General features: G+C 37.2%; 1 protein-coding gene across 8 annotated transcripts in view; it reads left to right on the top strand.

Moving 5' to 3' along the window:
* IQCM (IQ motif containing M) overlaps positions 1 to 16,971 on the top strand; it is a 434,749-nt gene that overhangs the window by 47,976 nt on the left and 369,802 nt on the right. Inside the window, exon 2 of one of the 8 annotated variants that reach the window (XM_077846308.1) lies at positions 3,139 to 3,172. The exons of the other annotated variants lie outside the window; for them this stretch is intronic. The gene's annotated coding sequence lies outside the window, so the exon portion shown is untranslated. The remainder of the gene's footprint in view (positions 1 to 3,138; positions 3,173 to 16,971) is intronic. 8 annotated transcript variants of the gene reach the window in all.

Genomic DNA, 16,971 nt, shown 5'->3' with positions numbered 1-16,971 from the left:
ATTGAGATATAATTGACACATCACATTATATTAGTTTCAGGTGCACAATATGAGTCGATACTTGTATATATTGCAAAATGATCGTAGTAAGTCTAATTTAACATCCCTCAACAATACATACACAGCTTTTTTCTTGTAATGAGGACATTGAAGATCTACTTTCTTAACAACTTGCAAAAACACAATACACTATTATTAACTATAGTCACCATGCTGTATGTTGCATGTCCCATGCTGCAGGGGGATACCCAAGCCTTTTTTATTTGGCAGCTGGAATCTTGAAGCTTTTGACTCCCTTCATCCATTTTACCCCTCCCCACTCCTTGCCTCTGACAACCACCAATCTGTTCTTTATATCTGTGAGTTCAGTTTTGCTTGTTTTTTTTTTTTTTTTTTTTGATTCCACATGTAAGTGAGGTCATAAAATATTTGTCTTTTTCTGACTTATTTCACTTATCATATATATATATATATGTTTTCTTTATCCATTCACCTATCAATGGACACTTAGATTGCTTTCATGTCTTGGCTAATGCTGCAGTGAATGTAGAGTTGTATATTTCTTTTTGAGTTAGTGTTTTAATTTTCTTTAGGTTAATACTCAAAAGTGGAATCGTTGGGTCATATGGTAGTGCTATTTTAAATTTTTTGACGAACTTCTGTACTGTTTTCCATAGTGACTGCACCAGTTTATATTCCCACCGACAGTGCACAAGGGTTCCTTTTTCTCCATATCCTCTCTAATACTTGGTATTTATTTATTTTTTTTATAATAGCAATAGCCATTCTAACAGATGTGAGGTGATCCCTCATGATACTTTTGATTTGCATTTCCCTGATGATTAGTGATGGTGTATATCTTTCTATGTACCTGTTGGCCATCTATATGTCTCCTATCTATTCAGCTCCTCTGCCCATTTTTTTAAACCAGTATTTGTTTTATTGCTCTTGAGGTTTTTGAGTTCTTTATACATTTTGAACATAATCCCTTATTAGGTATATTATTTGCAAAAATTTTATCCCAATCACTAGATAGTCTTTTCATTTTGTTGATGATTTTCTTTGCTCTGCACAAACTTTTTAGTTTGATGTAGCCTCTAGTTGTTGATTTTTGCTTCTGTTGCCTTTGCTTTTGATGTCATTTTAAAAAATCATGGCCAAGACCAATGTCAAAGAGATATTGCTTATGTTTTCTTCTAGGAGTTTTATGATTTCACATCTTACATTCAAGTCTTTGATCCATTTTGTGTTAATTTTTGTGTCCAATGTAACATAGTGGTCCAATCTCATTCTTCTGTGTGTAGCTGTCCAATTTTCCCAACACCATTTATTAAGAGACTGTCCTTTATCCATTGTATATTCTTGCCTCCTTTCTTGTAAATTAATTGGCCCCATATGCATGGGTTTATTTCTGGGATCTCTATTCTGTTCCATTGGTCTATGTGTCAGTTTTTATGCCAATATCATACTATTTTGATTGCTATAGCTTTGTAGCATAGTTTGAAATCAGGAAGCATGATGCTTCCAGGTTTGTTCTTCTTTTTCAAGATTGTTTTGGCTATCTGGGGTCTTTTGTGGTTTCACAATTTTAGGGTTGTTTATTCCATTTCTGTAAAAAATGCCATTGTAATTACTTCTTATTTGGCTAGACTGATTAGTTTTGTCATCTGTCGTTAAATTTGACAGCCTTTATGCTGCCTTAGTCTTTTTTTTTTCCTCCTAAAGAACCATGCCTAGATCTTTTATTCTTTAATCATGAAGTTTATTTTGGGAAACTTATACCTTCTATTATCACTTTTTAAAAAATTGTGAGGTCTTGCTCTTGTGTCTTTTACTTTCTTAAATTGCTATCTTCTTACCTGTATATATTGTCCCAGTTGATAATTAAGCCTTGTTAATGAAGACCAATTCCTGTTTCTTACTGTAAGCTACCAGATTGCTTCTTTTGTGAGTACTTATAATAACATCTCCTTTAGTTCTAAGGTACTTAATTTTCACTTTATATAGCTGGTAACTTTTTTCATAAATTTTGTAAGTTAAAAACGGTTTTTCATTTTTAATTAATGCTATTCGTTTGGAAAATTGAGGTCCCAGAAAACAAGTTATATCATTCAAGAAGTCAGAAGCTAAACCTAGTTTTGGTACATGTATTTCTGGGGAACTGGCTTTTTGTACTACTAAATAAACTGCTGTAATTAATTGCTACAATGAATTGTTTTACAAATAATTTTTGAACACTGTATTTAGAGAATTTTCCTAGGATCTGTGAGGGATATTATAATTCAGACAGAAATATCCTTAAGACACTTGCAGTGTAATATAGGAAATGATATTTGCACACAAATAAACGTAACACAAGATTTAAAAGGACAGTGTCATAAATGAGAGATAGTGTAAGGGCTATGGGATTCTGAAGAGACAAGGAAGACTTCCAATGTGGAGGATAAGAGAAAACTTTGTGCAGGAGGAGGCCTATGATATGTTCCTCAAAGGGAAACCAGGATTGTTTATTCTTTGGAAAGTAGGGAAGTTGATATCCAGATGGCAAGAACAGAACAAGCAACTAAGGAAAGAGGAAAGCAAAGGTGCTTGCGGTGGGAATAGGAAATGGGGAGCTTGCTGGCCATGTGTAAATGAGAGCATGGAGACTTAGAGTTGTACTTATGGCTTTGGGTTATTTATTACCATATTATTTTATAAACACTGACACTTTGATCAAAAGAGGATCATGAATATGATAGTTTCTCTTTTTTAACAAAAGATTTTATTTATTTATTTTTGAGAGAGAGTGACTATGTGTATGTGTGTGAGCAGGGGGAGGGATAGAGGGAGAGGAAGAGAATCTCTAACAGATTCCATGCTGAGCTGGAGCTCCATGTGGGACTTGATCCCATGACCCTGAGATCATCACCTGAACTGAAACCAAGAGTCAGATACCCAAAGTGCTGAGCCACCCAGGCGCCCATGATAGTCTCCCTTTATCCCAATTTTGCTTTCTGTGCTTTCACTTACTGGTGGTCAGCTATGGTCTGGAAGCAGATGATTCTCCTTCTGATTTATCATCAGAAGGTCAGTAGTACCTAATGCTACATCACAATGCCTACGTCATTCATCTGACTTCATCTCATCACTTCATAGACATTTCATCATCTCACATCATCACAAGAAGACAGTAAGTACAGTACAATAAGATATTTTGAGTGGTCACATTCACCTAACTTTTATTACAGTATATTGTTATAATTATTCTATTTTATCATCGTTGTTGCTTAATCTCTTATTGTGCCTAATTTGTAATGAAACTTTATCATAAATGTGTTTATATAGGAAAAAGCATAGTATTGTAGGGTTTGTACTATCCACTGTTTCAGGCATCCACTACGGAACATAGAAGTGTCCTCCATGGATAAAGGTGGGGGAACTACTGTAGATCCATGATTGAGAGAGATTGTCATATATTTTTTTTCTTTTTGATGTTGAGTAATAAGGCTATGTGTGAAGGAAGAGCTGAATTAGTGTATTATTTGGCTCTAAACACTTACTCATTTTCACATCCTGGCCTATATATCATAGGCTTAGGAATTGACATAGGCATAGGTCCAGGAAATTGACAGAATAGTAATAGTTTTGTATCTTGTGATTTTAGGGATACTAGGAAACTTGTTTTTACAAAGACTTAACAAAATCCTCTGTCTGCTAATATCTAATATTTTCTTATACCCGTTCCTTTAAAGCACATGATCAATACTTGATGTATTTTCCCCTGTTAAAATATAAAGGCCTCTGGATATAGTTCAAGAACATATGCAGGGAGAGGATATCTCCAAAGGGGAAGAACATTTCTGGAAGAATAGCTAGGCAAACACTGATTTTTATTTTTTTGACTGACTTCGCAATTTTACCTAACCTACTGTTTTGATATACCTCGGGAATGTCAAATATAAATAAATGCATACATACATATAAATAAAATATATAAATACAACACACTGAGTTCACTGGTGGTTTTATATTATTTTTATTTAATAAAAATGAAACAAAATGACCTAAAAGATGTTTCCTAGCACATGAAATCAGGAACCAGACTCTTAGTTGGTAGTTGGATTTGGGATTTTTCTCTGGAGGAAGATCAGCTGTTCTTTTTTAATGAATACCTTGATTTCTGTTAATGAACTACTCAGATGTATAAAAGAACAATTAAGTTCATCTCAGCCTTCTGCTATATTATTATAATTTTGTATAAATAGTTCTTAATAAAGTCATTTTCTAAATTGATTTTATTTTATGTAATACAAGTTTTTTACTTAGAAAGGAAAATACTTGAAGAGCTAGCATATGGTTACCTTATGCTGCTCTTCACTTGCTTCTTCCTTTAGTGCATTTCATGCTCTTCTCTGTTGTCTTTTTCCCCCTATTTTCTGTGATTTCTTCTTCCATGTAGGATTCAGTGCCTTCATGCTGCTCTTGGACATTTGAGCCTTCCTCACTTTCCTGCCTTACCTGGGCCTGTGTGGTTCCTCCAGCACCCTGACAAGTCTAGACTTCCCTTTGCATCCTCTTCAGCTTTTCCTTTTGTACCTAATACTGCTTATTTGTCCGTCTGTCCTCCTTTCCCACTTCCCTCTCTCGCTTCCTCCCTCCTTCCTCTGTTTCCTCGTCTTTTTCCTCTTCTGCCTCCCTCCCACGCCTTTCTCTCTCTTTGTGGCACATAGAGGCTTGTACATCTTATCAATTTTCACAAAGGACTTGTTTTTTTTGTTTTGTTGACAGTCTCTACAGTTTTGTTTTTTGCAGTTGTTTTGATTACATTCATTTTTGCTCTTGTCTTTATTAGTTTCTTCCTTCTACTTTCTTTGGATTTAATAATTTTTGCTTTATATGTGTTAAAGTTGAATATTTTAAATATGTATTTCATTTAATAAATACGTGTAGGGCAATAAATTTACTTCTTGATGCTACTTTGTATTCCATAAGTTTGCTGTGTTTGCATTTGCTCCCTGTTCTAAATATTTCATAATTTCCATTTTGATCTACTCTTTAATCACTTAGTCATTCAGGAGTACACTTTAAAAAACAATCTTCACTGTTGATTTCTAAAAATTGTATTATTCAAATATTTAACATTTATTGGGACATTTCAGGTGACTGAGTATATGGAAAAATTTTTAATGCTCCATATGTGCTTAAAATATGTATTTTTAACTTGTGCAGGATTCTAAAAATATATATTACAACAAGCATCTAACGTTAAATTTATATCCATATTATTTTGTACGTACTTGATCCATGTTTTTTTTTTTTTTTGATCCATGTTTCTAATAGTGGTATGCTAAAATCTCCCTCTCCAATTGTTTTAACACTTTTTCTGTGTAATTCTATTAATTGAAAATTTGGAGCTATTTTGTTAGGTTTATACAAATTAATGATTGTCCTAACATCTTGAAGCATTGTTTCTTTAACCATAATTTGTTTATTTATTTAATTAAAGATTTTAATTTATTTATTCATGAGAAACACACACACAGAGAGGCAGAGACCCAGGCAGAGGGAGAAGCAGGCTCTATGCAAGGAGCCTGATATGAGACTTGATCCCAGGACTCCAGGATCATGCCCTGGGTGGAAGGCAGATGCTCAACCACTGTGCCACCCAGGCGTCCCTCTTTAACCGTAATTTAGTGTGCCTCTTTATTCCTATTAATAATTTTGATCTAATATCTGTTTTTGCCTGGTAGCACTAGTATTACACCAGCTTTTTTTGTTATTATTTTTTTGGTAAATATTTTTTCATGAATTTCTAATCTTTCTGTGTTCTTTGGTTTTAAGCGTATCTTTTCTTTTTTAAAGATTTTATTTATTTATTCATGAGAGACACGGAGACAGAGAGAGAGGCAGAGACACAGGCAGAGGGAGAAGCAGGCTCGAAGCAGGGAGCTCGACGTGGGACTCCATCCCCGGCCTCCAGAATCACACCCTGGGCTGAAGGCAGTGCTAAACTGCTGAGCCACCTGGGTTGCCCTAAGTCTATCTTTTACAACTAACCCTTTCATTGAATTTTATTTGTATTGGTTTATTCTATAATCTTTGTCTATTAATAGATATAATCTGTATTTATGGCACTTATAAGTTTATTTAGGTTTCTATTTAAATTCTATTTTTTCTTTGCTTTTTTTTCCCTTCTCTTAGCTTCTTTTGACTTGATAGAATTTCCATTAATTATTATAAGATTCCTCTGATAGTTTCAGAGCTATACATTGTATTGCCATTCTGTTAGAAGTCATCCTTAGCATGTTAGTGAAAATATTTGTCTCTATTTTTTTTTAACTTACTTAGTACATTTATTTTCTTCTTAAACAAGACAAAGGCCCTGAACCTTTAATCTGTTGAAAACTGCTCCCTTTTGGATCTTGCCTACCCCCTTCCTGGTTATTATACTTAAAAATTTAGTTTCACATGAAAAAAATCCATATTGACTACGCATAGGTTTTTGTAGATATAGCTATTTAAATTTATAAACATTATCACATTTCTGTGCTTATATCTTTTTTCTTGCATTTTATTCATTCCTTTCGGGCTCACTTTCTTCTTCCTGAAGTATGTCTATTAACCACTCATTTTGGGGAGATCTGTGTGTGCTTGTGTGTGTGTGTGTGTGTCAAGATTTCTTAGACTTAGTATTTCTAAAAGCCCTTATTTTGTTCTCACTTTTACATGATAGTTTAGATTGATTTTGAATTTTGTTTCTTGTTATTTTTCCTCTGATGTTCTAAGATAATATCTTCTGTCAACTGTCATTGCTGATGAGAGATTTTGCCAAAGTTGTCATTCCTTTCTATATAGCCTATCTTTTCTCTATGTTGGAATTTACGGGGTTTTTTATTCCTTTATTCATTATCCTTCAAATATTTATTGATTGACAACTAGTCCTGTAGACACTGGGTTTTCATCAGTGTACAAAGCAGTATAAATATCCGTGCACTCATAGATCTTACAGTCTAATGAGTGAATATATTAGCTAAGCTAAAGCTAGCCACTGTAATAAATTAAGCCCCTGATTATCACTGGCTTAATGCTTTGAGATTTTATTTTTCATACTATCTCTTTTTTTTAAGATTTTATTTATTCATGAGAGACAGAGAGAGGCAGAGACATAGACAGAAGTAGAAGCAGGCTTCTTCTGGGGAGCCCAATGTGGGACTCGATCCCAGGACTCCTGGGATCATGCTGTGAGCCGAAGGCAGATGCTCAACCCCTGAGCCACCCAGGCGTCCCTTTCATACTGTCTCTTAAGGCTGTTTCTAGTTAACAAACTCTCAAGGTACAGGCTTTTTCTACTTTGTGTCTCTGTCATCTCTAACATTCAGTTTTGATGCTGTCCTGCAGCCACCAAAGTTCTAGCAGCCAGAGAGGGAAAAGAGCATGGAGGTTTTTAAGGACTAGGCCTGGAGGTGGCACTTACCACGTTGGCCCATATTCTCATGGTGAGGATGCAGTCACTTGTACATATTTAACTTCAAAGGTGCCTGGGGAAGGTAATGCAGCTGTGAGCCTAGGAGGAAAAGAAAACACGTTTGGGAATCAGCAGTTAGTTCTTGCCATGCCATGAGTAAAACGCATGGTATACTAAATAGTGTTAGTGCTAAGGAGGAAACTACTCAACGAGGGGGCCAGGAGGGTTGCAGGAGGTGGGATCCCAGTTGTACACGGGTGGCTGCTGAAGTCCTTACTTAGAAGGGTACCTTTGAGTGTACACCTATGAAGAAGTGAGGGGTTGTTGCCTTGTAGAGATCCGTCTGAAGGAAGAACATTTCAGGCATAGCAAATAGCAAATGCAAATGTTTTGAGGTTGGGGGCAAGCGAACAACGGGTTGGAGTAAATATTAGGTCAATGAGGTAAGTGATAATGTATGGCTGTGTGAGCCATCAGTGGGTTTTGAGTGGAAGGCATGGGCATGATCTGACTTAGGTTTTAGCGGGATAGCTCTGGTTGCTGGGTTGAGAAGAGATAGTAGGACGGGAGTAGGGAAGAGAATCAGGCCAGTTAGAGGTTACTCTAATAATCCACGTGAGAAATGGTGATGGTTTAGACTAGAGTGCTTATGGTGTAGGTGGTGTGAAGCTATCAAATTCTGAATATATTTTGAAAATATTGCTGGCTTAGATGTGGGATGTGGGATCAGATGTGGGATGTACAAAAAAAGGAATGGACCAGATGTGGGATGTACATCAGGGATGGAATCAGGGATGGTTGTTCAGCCTTAGTAACTAGAAGAATAGAGATATTATTTTCTGAGGTTTGGAAAATGATCAGAGGAAGATTAGGAACTCTGTTTCAATACATAAAATTTGAGATGCCTCCATGCTGCTCAAATGGGAATGTGAAATAGCCAAGGAGAGAGGACCAGGCTGAAAATACATCTTTGTGAATCATAAACACAGAGATAGTATTTATGGCCACAAGGCTGGACAAAATAACAAAGTAAATATATGTGGTGGAAAAGATTTCAGGGGATCACTGGGTGGCTCGGTGTCTGCCTTTGACTCAGGGCATGATCCCAGTCTAGGGATGGAGTCCCATGTCAGGCTCCCTGAGAGGAACCTGCTTCTCCCCCTGCCTATGTCTCTGTGTCTCTTTCTCTCTGTGTCTCTCATGAATAAATAAATAAAATCTTTTTATTTTTTAAAGAGATTTCAGGTCTGAGCTTTGGGACAATATACTATTTTGAGGTCAGTGAGACGAGGAGGAGCCAGCAAAAGACTCTGAGGTAGGAGAAAGTAAGAGAAGATCTAGGACAGTGGGGATTCCCAGGAGACAAATGCAGAAAATATGTCAAGAATGAGTCAGTGTCAAGATTCCATCAAAATCCTAGAGAAGAACACAGGCAACACCCTTTTTGAACTCGGCCATAGTAACTTCTTGCAAGATACATCCACGAAGGCAAAAGAAACAAAAGCAAAAATGAACTATTGGGACTTCATCAAGATAAGAAGCTTTTGCACAGCAAAGGATACAGTCAACAAAACTCAAAGACAACCTACAGAATGGGAGAAGATATTTGCAAATGACATATCAGATAAAGGGCTAGTTTCCAAGATCTATAAAGAACTTCTCAAACTCAACACCAAAGAAACAAACAATCCAATCATGAAATGGGCAAAAGACATGAACAGAAATCTCACAGAAGAAGACATAGACATGGCCAACATGCACATGAGAAAATGCTCTGCATCATTTGCCATCAGGGAAATACAAATCAAAACCACAATGAGATACCACCTCACCCCAGTGAGAATGGGGAAAATTAACAAGGCAGGAAACCACAAATGTTGGAGAGGATGCGGAGAAAAGGGAACCCTCATACACTGTTGGTGGGAATGTGAACTGGTGCAGCCACTCTGGAAAACTGTGTGGAGGTTCCTCAAACAGTTAAAAATATACCTGCCCTACGACCCAGCAATTGCACTGTTGGGGATTTACCCCAAAGATACAAATGCAATGAAACGCCGGGACACCTGCACCCCGATGTTTATAGCAGCAATGGCCACGATAGCCAAACTGTGGAAGGAGCCTCGGTGTCCAACGAAAGATGAATGGATAAAGAAGATGTGGTTTATGTATACAATGGAATATTACTCAGCTATTAGAAATGACAAATACCCACCATTTGCTTCAACGTGGATGGAACTGGAGGGTATTATGCTGAGTGAAGTAATCCAGTCGGAGAAGGACAAACATTATATGTTCTCATTCATTTGGGGAATATAAATAATAGTGAAAGGGAATATAAGGGAAGGGGGAAGAAATGTGTGGGAAATATCAGAAAGGGAGACAGAACGTAAAGACTGCTAACTCTGGGAAACGAACTAGGGGTGGTGGAAGGGGAGGAGGGCGGGGGGTGGGAGTGAATGGGTGATGGATACTGGGGGTTATTCTGTATGTTAGTAAATTGAACACCAATAAAAAATAAGTTAAAAAAAAAGATAAAAAAAAAAAGAATGAGTCAGTGATGAAATATATAAAATGCACTTAATAGGTGAACTGAGATAAAGACTGAGAATTGGGAATTAGATTTAATAGCATGAAGGACATCAGTTGACCTTGACAGAAGGAATGGCTGGTAGGTTATGTTCCCCTGGAAACAGACTCTGAGGTGGAGATGAGCAAAAGTTTATTAGGATGTGCTTCTGGAATTACCATCTATGGAAGGGGAGGGAAGGAAGCAGGAATTAGGGGAAGTTTGGCTCTGAGGCAGTCTAGTGACAGTTGCAACAAACTCCCTGGGGAGCTCTAATGTTGAGATAGGCGAGGTGTCTGGGCCTGCACAGATCTCTTGTTGACTAGTCACTGGGAGTGGGCTGTCCTGGAAGGGGCATGGTTTTGGGCACAGCGATTCCTTAGCCAGTGCAATCTGAGGAGAGGCCATAATCGAGAGCTTTCTTGGGGTGCGTGTCCAGCAGCAGGGGAGGAAGTTCTCTGTGAGGCTCCGCCTGGCATATCACAGACTCCCTTAGAAGCAGTTTAGATGGAGTGGTGGATGCAAAAGCCCACTTTTGAAAGTACGTTCAAAAAAGCATGGGAAGACAGAAATCAAAGACGATGAGCACAGATGACTTTTCCTCTTCATTCCTGTTGCTCACTACGACATGTCTGGATGTGGATTTATTTTTATTCTTCTTGCTTGGAATCCAGAATGTAGTTTCAATTCAAGATTCATGTCATCTTTTAATACTGGCACTTGAAACATCGCTTTTTCTTCATTTCTTTCTTTCTTTTTTTTTCTGGAACTTCTTTTAACACATGTTGGGATCTTTCAACCTATGTTTTATATGTTTTAATTGTTGCTTCATCTTTTATTATCTATGTCTCTTTTTGTTATGTTCTGGGGAATTCCTTAGTATTATCTTTTTAACTAATTGATTCTCTTATACTGTATCTAATCTAGATTTTATTATTTTTATTATAAATTTTTTTCAAAGAATATGTTCTTATTTCAAGGGATCTGTGTTTTTTTTTGGTCTTTATTTCTGCTTTGTTTCATATTTTCATATATTTTTTAAAGAACATTATTTCCTCCTCTGTCTCGTGGTAGAGTCTTTTTTTTTTTAAAGATTTTATTTACTTGAGAGAGAGAAAGAGAGAGCACAGGCAAGGAGGGGGCAGAAGGAGAAGCAGATTCCCTTCTGAGCAGGGACCCCGACATGGTCTCGATCTCAAGACCCTGGGATTATGACCTGAGCCAAAGGCAAATGCTTAACTGACTGAGCCACTCAGGTGCCCCTCTTGGTGGAGTGTTAACCTACTTTTTAAAGTTATTTTTCTTATTTGTTTATCATTTTCATTTCCTATGGAGTGAATTGCTATTCTAGTTGTTGATTTTATTGAATATCTTTCTTGGTGTTACTTTTGGACATGTGTTTTCTAATTTTGAAATTATTTTATAATATTTTTCAGGCTTATGTGGAGTAGAAGTTTTATTATATTTTTATATCTTATTTGCTTCTACACCCATCACATTCTGGTTCACAGTACTATAGTTGACCCAGTGTTTCCCATTCCAGAACCAGGTCTTATATTGGCTCCTTGGGGCTCCTGCTCTCGTGATATTGATGATATTTCAAATCCTGTCTCTGTGGCTAGTGTGGCTAGGTCCTCCTGGGAGTGAAACCTGTGTACCTTCTGCCTCCACAGCTATCGAGCTTTTGATAAGTCCTTGCTCCAAGCAGTGGTTTGGAAGTTTTATTTTCTGCCTCTTCTCATCTAGTTTTTTTTTTTTTTTTAAATTTTTTTTTTTTTTTAGCAGGGCCTGGCCCTGATCACATATATAGTGTGGGAATTGTTTCACCTCCCACTGGAGGTGAACTCCAGGTAGCCTCTGCCTACATCCAGGAGCTGGGACAGCATTCTCAGCTTTTATCCCATCACCACTGTGCATTTATTTTCTATTTATGGTTCCTGAAGATTCCTACCTTATTTATAAATGCCTCGTTCCTTAGGGAAAAGCCTTCAGATATTGCTGATAAAAAGATACATGTTTTGATATTTGTAGTTCAATATGTTATTCCTCTTAGAAATTTTTTTCTAGAAAGATATAAATTCTAGATATGATACTGCATGTATCAATAATGCAGTAATTATAGATATTTTTGCTCTTTTGATGATTCTTTGTGTTTCTAAAGTTATCTCATATAGTAGACAAAGTATTATACCTATTTATCCCTTACCCTCACTTCCTTTCTTACTTACTTCTGAAAAATCCTTTATATAATCTGCATCCAGGGCACCTGGGTGGCTCAGTGGTTGAGCGAATGCCTTTGGCTCATGGTATGATCCTGGGGCCCTGGGATCAAGTCCTGCATTGGGCTCCCCGCAGAGAGCCTGCTTCTTCCTCTGCCTATGTCTCTGCCTCTCTCTCTGTGTCTCTCATGAATAAATGGATAAAATCATAAAAAAATAATCTGCATCTATTTAGAGACTCAAGAGTAGAATTTATTACTAAGCTCTTCCATGCATGCCCTGGTCCTGAAATTCCTTTGTTTCTTATCTGATTATGTTGACCAATATGGCCTTGAGACACTCTCCTTCCTTCTTAATGGACTCTATTTCTGTGTTTTTCCCACTCTCCACAAATCAACTGCTTGTCCTGTTTCTCAGAAAACCCATTCTCTCTCTTGGCTTTATATATCACCTGAGTCTTAGAGATTTTCAAATCTACATCTCTAACAGGAAGAGACAGAAGAGGAAGTGACATGGGCTAACTTAATGAGGGCTTACAAGGGCCAGGCTTAGGAGCTTTGCTGAATGTTTTCATACATTTATTCATTTATTTGACCTCCTAGCAGCACTATGAGACATAGGAATGAGTATTATTCATATTTTACAGGTAAAAGAGCTCAAACTTATGGAGTTAAATAAGTAGCTAACCTAATTTTCCTGGGACAGAGGTGGCTGTCAGGACTCAGGACCTCTGGTTTTAAAACAGGAAAGTACGTGGCAAACTGGGACAAATTGGTCTCCTGAGGTCTGAGGTCAATGACTAGGAAGTGGCAAAGCCCTTGGCTTGAACCTAGGCCCCCTGGAGCCTAAGATCTTTGCTCTTCACCCCCATGGTATACTGTATCCATTAGAACAAAGTAGGAAAAAAAGGACTGATGCAGACAGGAGATAGAAGGTAAAGGGAAGAAAGAATTCATGAAAGGAGTATACTGTTTCCTGGAAGGAATTTTATTAGGAAAAATTGTGCTTTGGTAGGACTTAAGAGACCAGAATTCTGGTTCCGGTTTATCAACAAATCCAGTTTGCGTTGGACAAATCACTTACATCCTCATACTGCTGTGTCCTCACCCACAAAATGAAGGGCTAACAAGAAGGCAACTGCTAAGATTGTTTTCAAAATAAAACAAACTCCAAAACCATTTCATAGCCTTAAATATTTTTATAAGGTAATCGAGAAAGAAGTCTGAAAATAGATGCCAGGATTTATAGTATTTTAGGATTTTGCCCAAATTTCTAGATCTAGCTCTTTAACATCAACTAGTATTTCTGAGCATAGCCAAATTCCATTTAAACGGTTTAACAGTTTGGCCTTTAATTTATTTTATTTAATTTGTGGTAATTAACTTTATGGTGTTTTCATTGTTGTCTTTAATTGTTTATATAATGTCCCAAACATCTCAGCAGGAGCTGCTTTATAAATCTGGTTTTCACTCTTTATTGTTATTTATAAAACGTTAATATCTTCTATTTAAGGCATGTGTGATTAATAGCTGAGAGAATGTACTTTTATAACAGCACAGTTTTAATCTGTGAAAATCACAAGAAAAACAGAGACATAACATGCCACAATTATTATTGAAGGCATAACTGCATGTATTGACATGTGAATCTTCCTAAGGTATTTTGAAAGCGTTTCAGATAAAATAGAGTACTAAGAAGTAAGGCATTATGGTATTTTTGTTGTTCTTGGACACATATATCATATCTGACATGTTTCTAACTAAAATTTCACCAAAATAAAATTTATAAGATATAACGTCCAGTATTTTTAACACTTCATTCAAGAAATTGTACTTTCCTTATTGCCTCCTCCCCCACCCCATTCTATCAGTGTCTTAAGGTTGAATTCAAAGAGTGAATAGATTTGAGGCAAGAAAAATGTGGAATAGTGCCAGTTTTTCTGAAACTTTTGTGTGTGTGTGTGTGTGTGTGTGTGTGTGTGTATGATTACTGCTCAATTTGGGCCAAAGCAATTAGCTCCTTTTCTCATTTGGATAATTGTGGTTTTCCTATCAAGGTAAGTAGGTGCATAAAATTAAACAATCCCATACATCACCCAGTGCTCATCATGACAAGGGCATTCTTTAATCCCCATCTTAGCTATGGGAACTTGGAGAAGTTGGTCAAACTTTCCTGAACCTCAAGGCAGTGAAATGAAATCATAACTACTTCCTGTAGCTGCTGGAAGGTATAAACATGTATGAATGCACCACCTCCTCCTCCTCCTCCTCCCCTTTTGCCTAGGAAACTCCTGTTTTACACTTCAGCCATTATTTCACAAATGCCACCTTTTCCAGAAAGCCTTTCCTAACGGCCACCCTGTGGGACTTTGGCTGGCCTCCTCTACTATATTTGGTCTGAGCACCATGTGACCCACTAGACACCATCAACTTCATTAAAAAAATAAAGTCCATTAGACACACTGCAAAAAGTTATGACAAATTACATGGGAAAATTTAGCAGTAGTCAGATTTCTAAATAGATATTAGTAATGCTGAAAACTAAGCAGATTATAATGATTGAAGACTTCCTGCAGGAATTCAAATCAACTGCTTTTTATGAGTTACTTATTGCTTGCCTAGCCATGTGCTCAGTCTTATGGAATACACAAAAGAAATAAAAACTAGTTCTTTCCCTAGTTAGGCTTACCATCTAGCACAGATATTGTTGGTTTTTATGAAAGCTCTATGCCTCATTTTTCTTTTGAGAAAGAGAAGAGGAGAAAGAAAACGATCTGTGATGATGAGAGTAGTGTTTTCAGAGTTTTACTAGGTTACTTCGAAAAACTAATAATTAAAACTTAAAATTTGGGGACCTGGGTGGCTCAGTCAGTTAAGCATCTGCCTTAGGCTCTGGCATAGTCCTGGAGCCCTGGGATCCATTCCTGCTCATCCGGGAGCCTGCTTCTCCCTCCCCCTCCCAACCCCCAACTCTGACCCATGCTCTCTCTTTTTTCCTCTCAAGTAAATAAAATCTTTAAAAAAACTTGAAATGTATTGTTAAATTTAAATTGATGTATAACATATAATCAGAAAAGTGCATAACTCCTAAGTGTACAGCTTGAGAAATATTCACAAAGTAAACCTGCCTGCATAACCACCATCTGATAAATAAACATTACTGGCACCCTAGAGGCTTTCCTTGTGCCCCATCAGCCACTGCACCCTCTCTCCAAGGGTCACCATTACTCTGTTTTCTATTACCATTGATGTTTTGCCTGCTTTTGAACTTTATATGAATGGGGCCATGTCCTCTTCATGCTTTCTCTCAAGATTATGTGTGTGAGGATCAGTTATGTCTGTGTATAGTGCTTCATTCTCGCTGCTGTGACACATTCAGTGGTATGAATATGTTGTGATTTATCCATTCTGCTCTCAGAGGACACTTGGGCTGCTTCCAGTTTTCACCTATTACAGAATAGTGGTGCAGTGATCATTCTTACATGTGTCTTTCATATTATAACATGTTTCTGTTGGGAGTGGGAGGGCTGAGCCATACTTAGATATAGATTTAGGTTTTGAAGATTCCGTCAAATAGTTTTCCAAAGATTACCAATTTACACTCCTGACAGGCAGTAAATGAATATTTCGGTAGCTCTATATCCTTGCCAACACTTAGGATTTTGTGAAAGCCATTCGTTTGGCTGCACGGTAGTTGTGATTTGACTTTGTGTTTCCTTAATGACCAATGAGTTTTGAGCAACTCTTAGCATACTGATTTCCCATTTGAAAACTCTGTTTGCAAAGTGTCTATTGCAATCATTTGCTGACTTGTATATTAGATTGTCTCTTTCTTTGGCTTGTAAAAGTCATTTACTTTGCAAATGTTATTTTTGTGCTTGTAATTTTGGAAAGTACAGGGACTAAAGGTCAGTTTTTCAATTCCCTCTAGTAGTTGATCTCTTTACTGAGGTACGGCTCCATGTGACATTATTTGCTTGCCTTTCTCCCAAGTTGCTGCACCTAACCACCAAGGAGTGATAATCTTATCTCACCAACTCCAGCCCATCATCTTCTGTCAGTAAGGTTTGATTCTTGGTAGCCTTCAATGTACATGTTCATGTATTGCCAAATCCTACTTTATACATCCCTATATCTTATCTTATCTTATCTTATCTTATCTTATCTTATCTTATCCCTAAGATAAGATCACAGAAAAAATCTATAGCTAACTGAATATGGCTCAGAAGGACCAGTTTTACACATTGAGACCAAATGGGAAAGAATTCGTATGTTTTAGCTGAAGAGTATTTTAAAAGAATCATGTGCGAGTCCTCCCAGTTTAGCATCTCCTTTTTAATGACTTCAGAATTGAAATGAAATTAAAGCTTTCTTTTGTGACTTAAAGACATATATTTTATGTAAACCAGGAATATTTGGGATCTCTTAATTAGTGTCAGTGTCCATGCAAGCCCACAAGGAAATAGAGCATGGTCCCTGTTTTATGAAGTCGAACCTTACATCCAGAAGGCACCTGTGGAATCATAGACTGGGTGTCTCTGATCCTTTAGTGTTGGAATTGGGGTTGGTGGCAGTGACAGTCATGCTGGGAGAAGCTCTGAGACCCTCTTCAGTCAGAAGAGCAAGGCTTTCATCTGTCGTTCTCATTGGCTTCTGAGGAAGAGTTCCTTTAAACATAGGTTGAATGAAGCTGCTCTTTTAAAAATTGTGTGTCTATTTTAAATCCTTCATTTGTAGCTA

This window comes from Canis aureus, chromosome 13 (assembly GCF_053574225.1).
Source record: "Canis aureus isolate CA01 chromosome 13, VMU_Caureus_v.1.0, whole genome shotgun sequence".
Classification (NCBI taxonomy): domain Eukaryota; kingdom Metazoa; phylum Chordata; class Mammalia; order Carnivora; family Canidae; genus Canis; species Canis aureus.
This window is presented reverse-complemented; position numbering and strand designations above follow the sequence as displayed.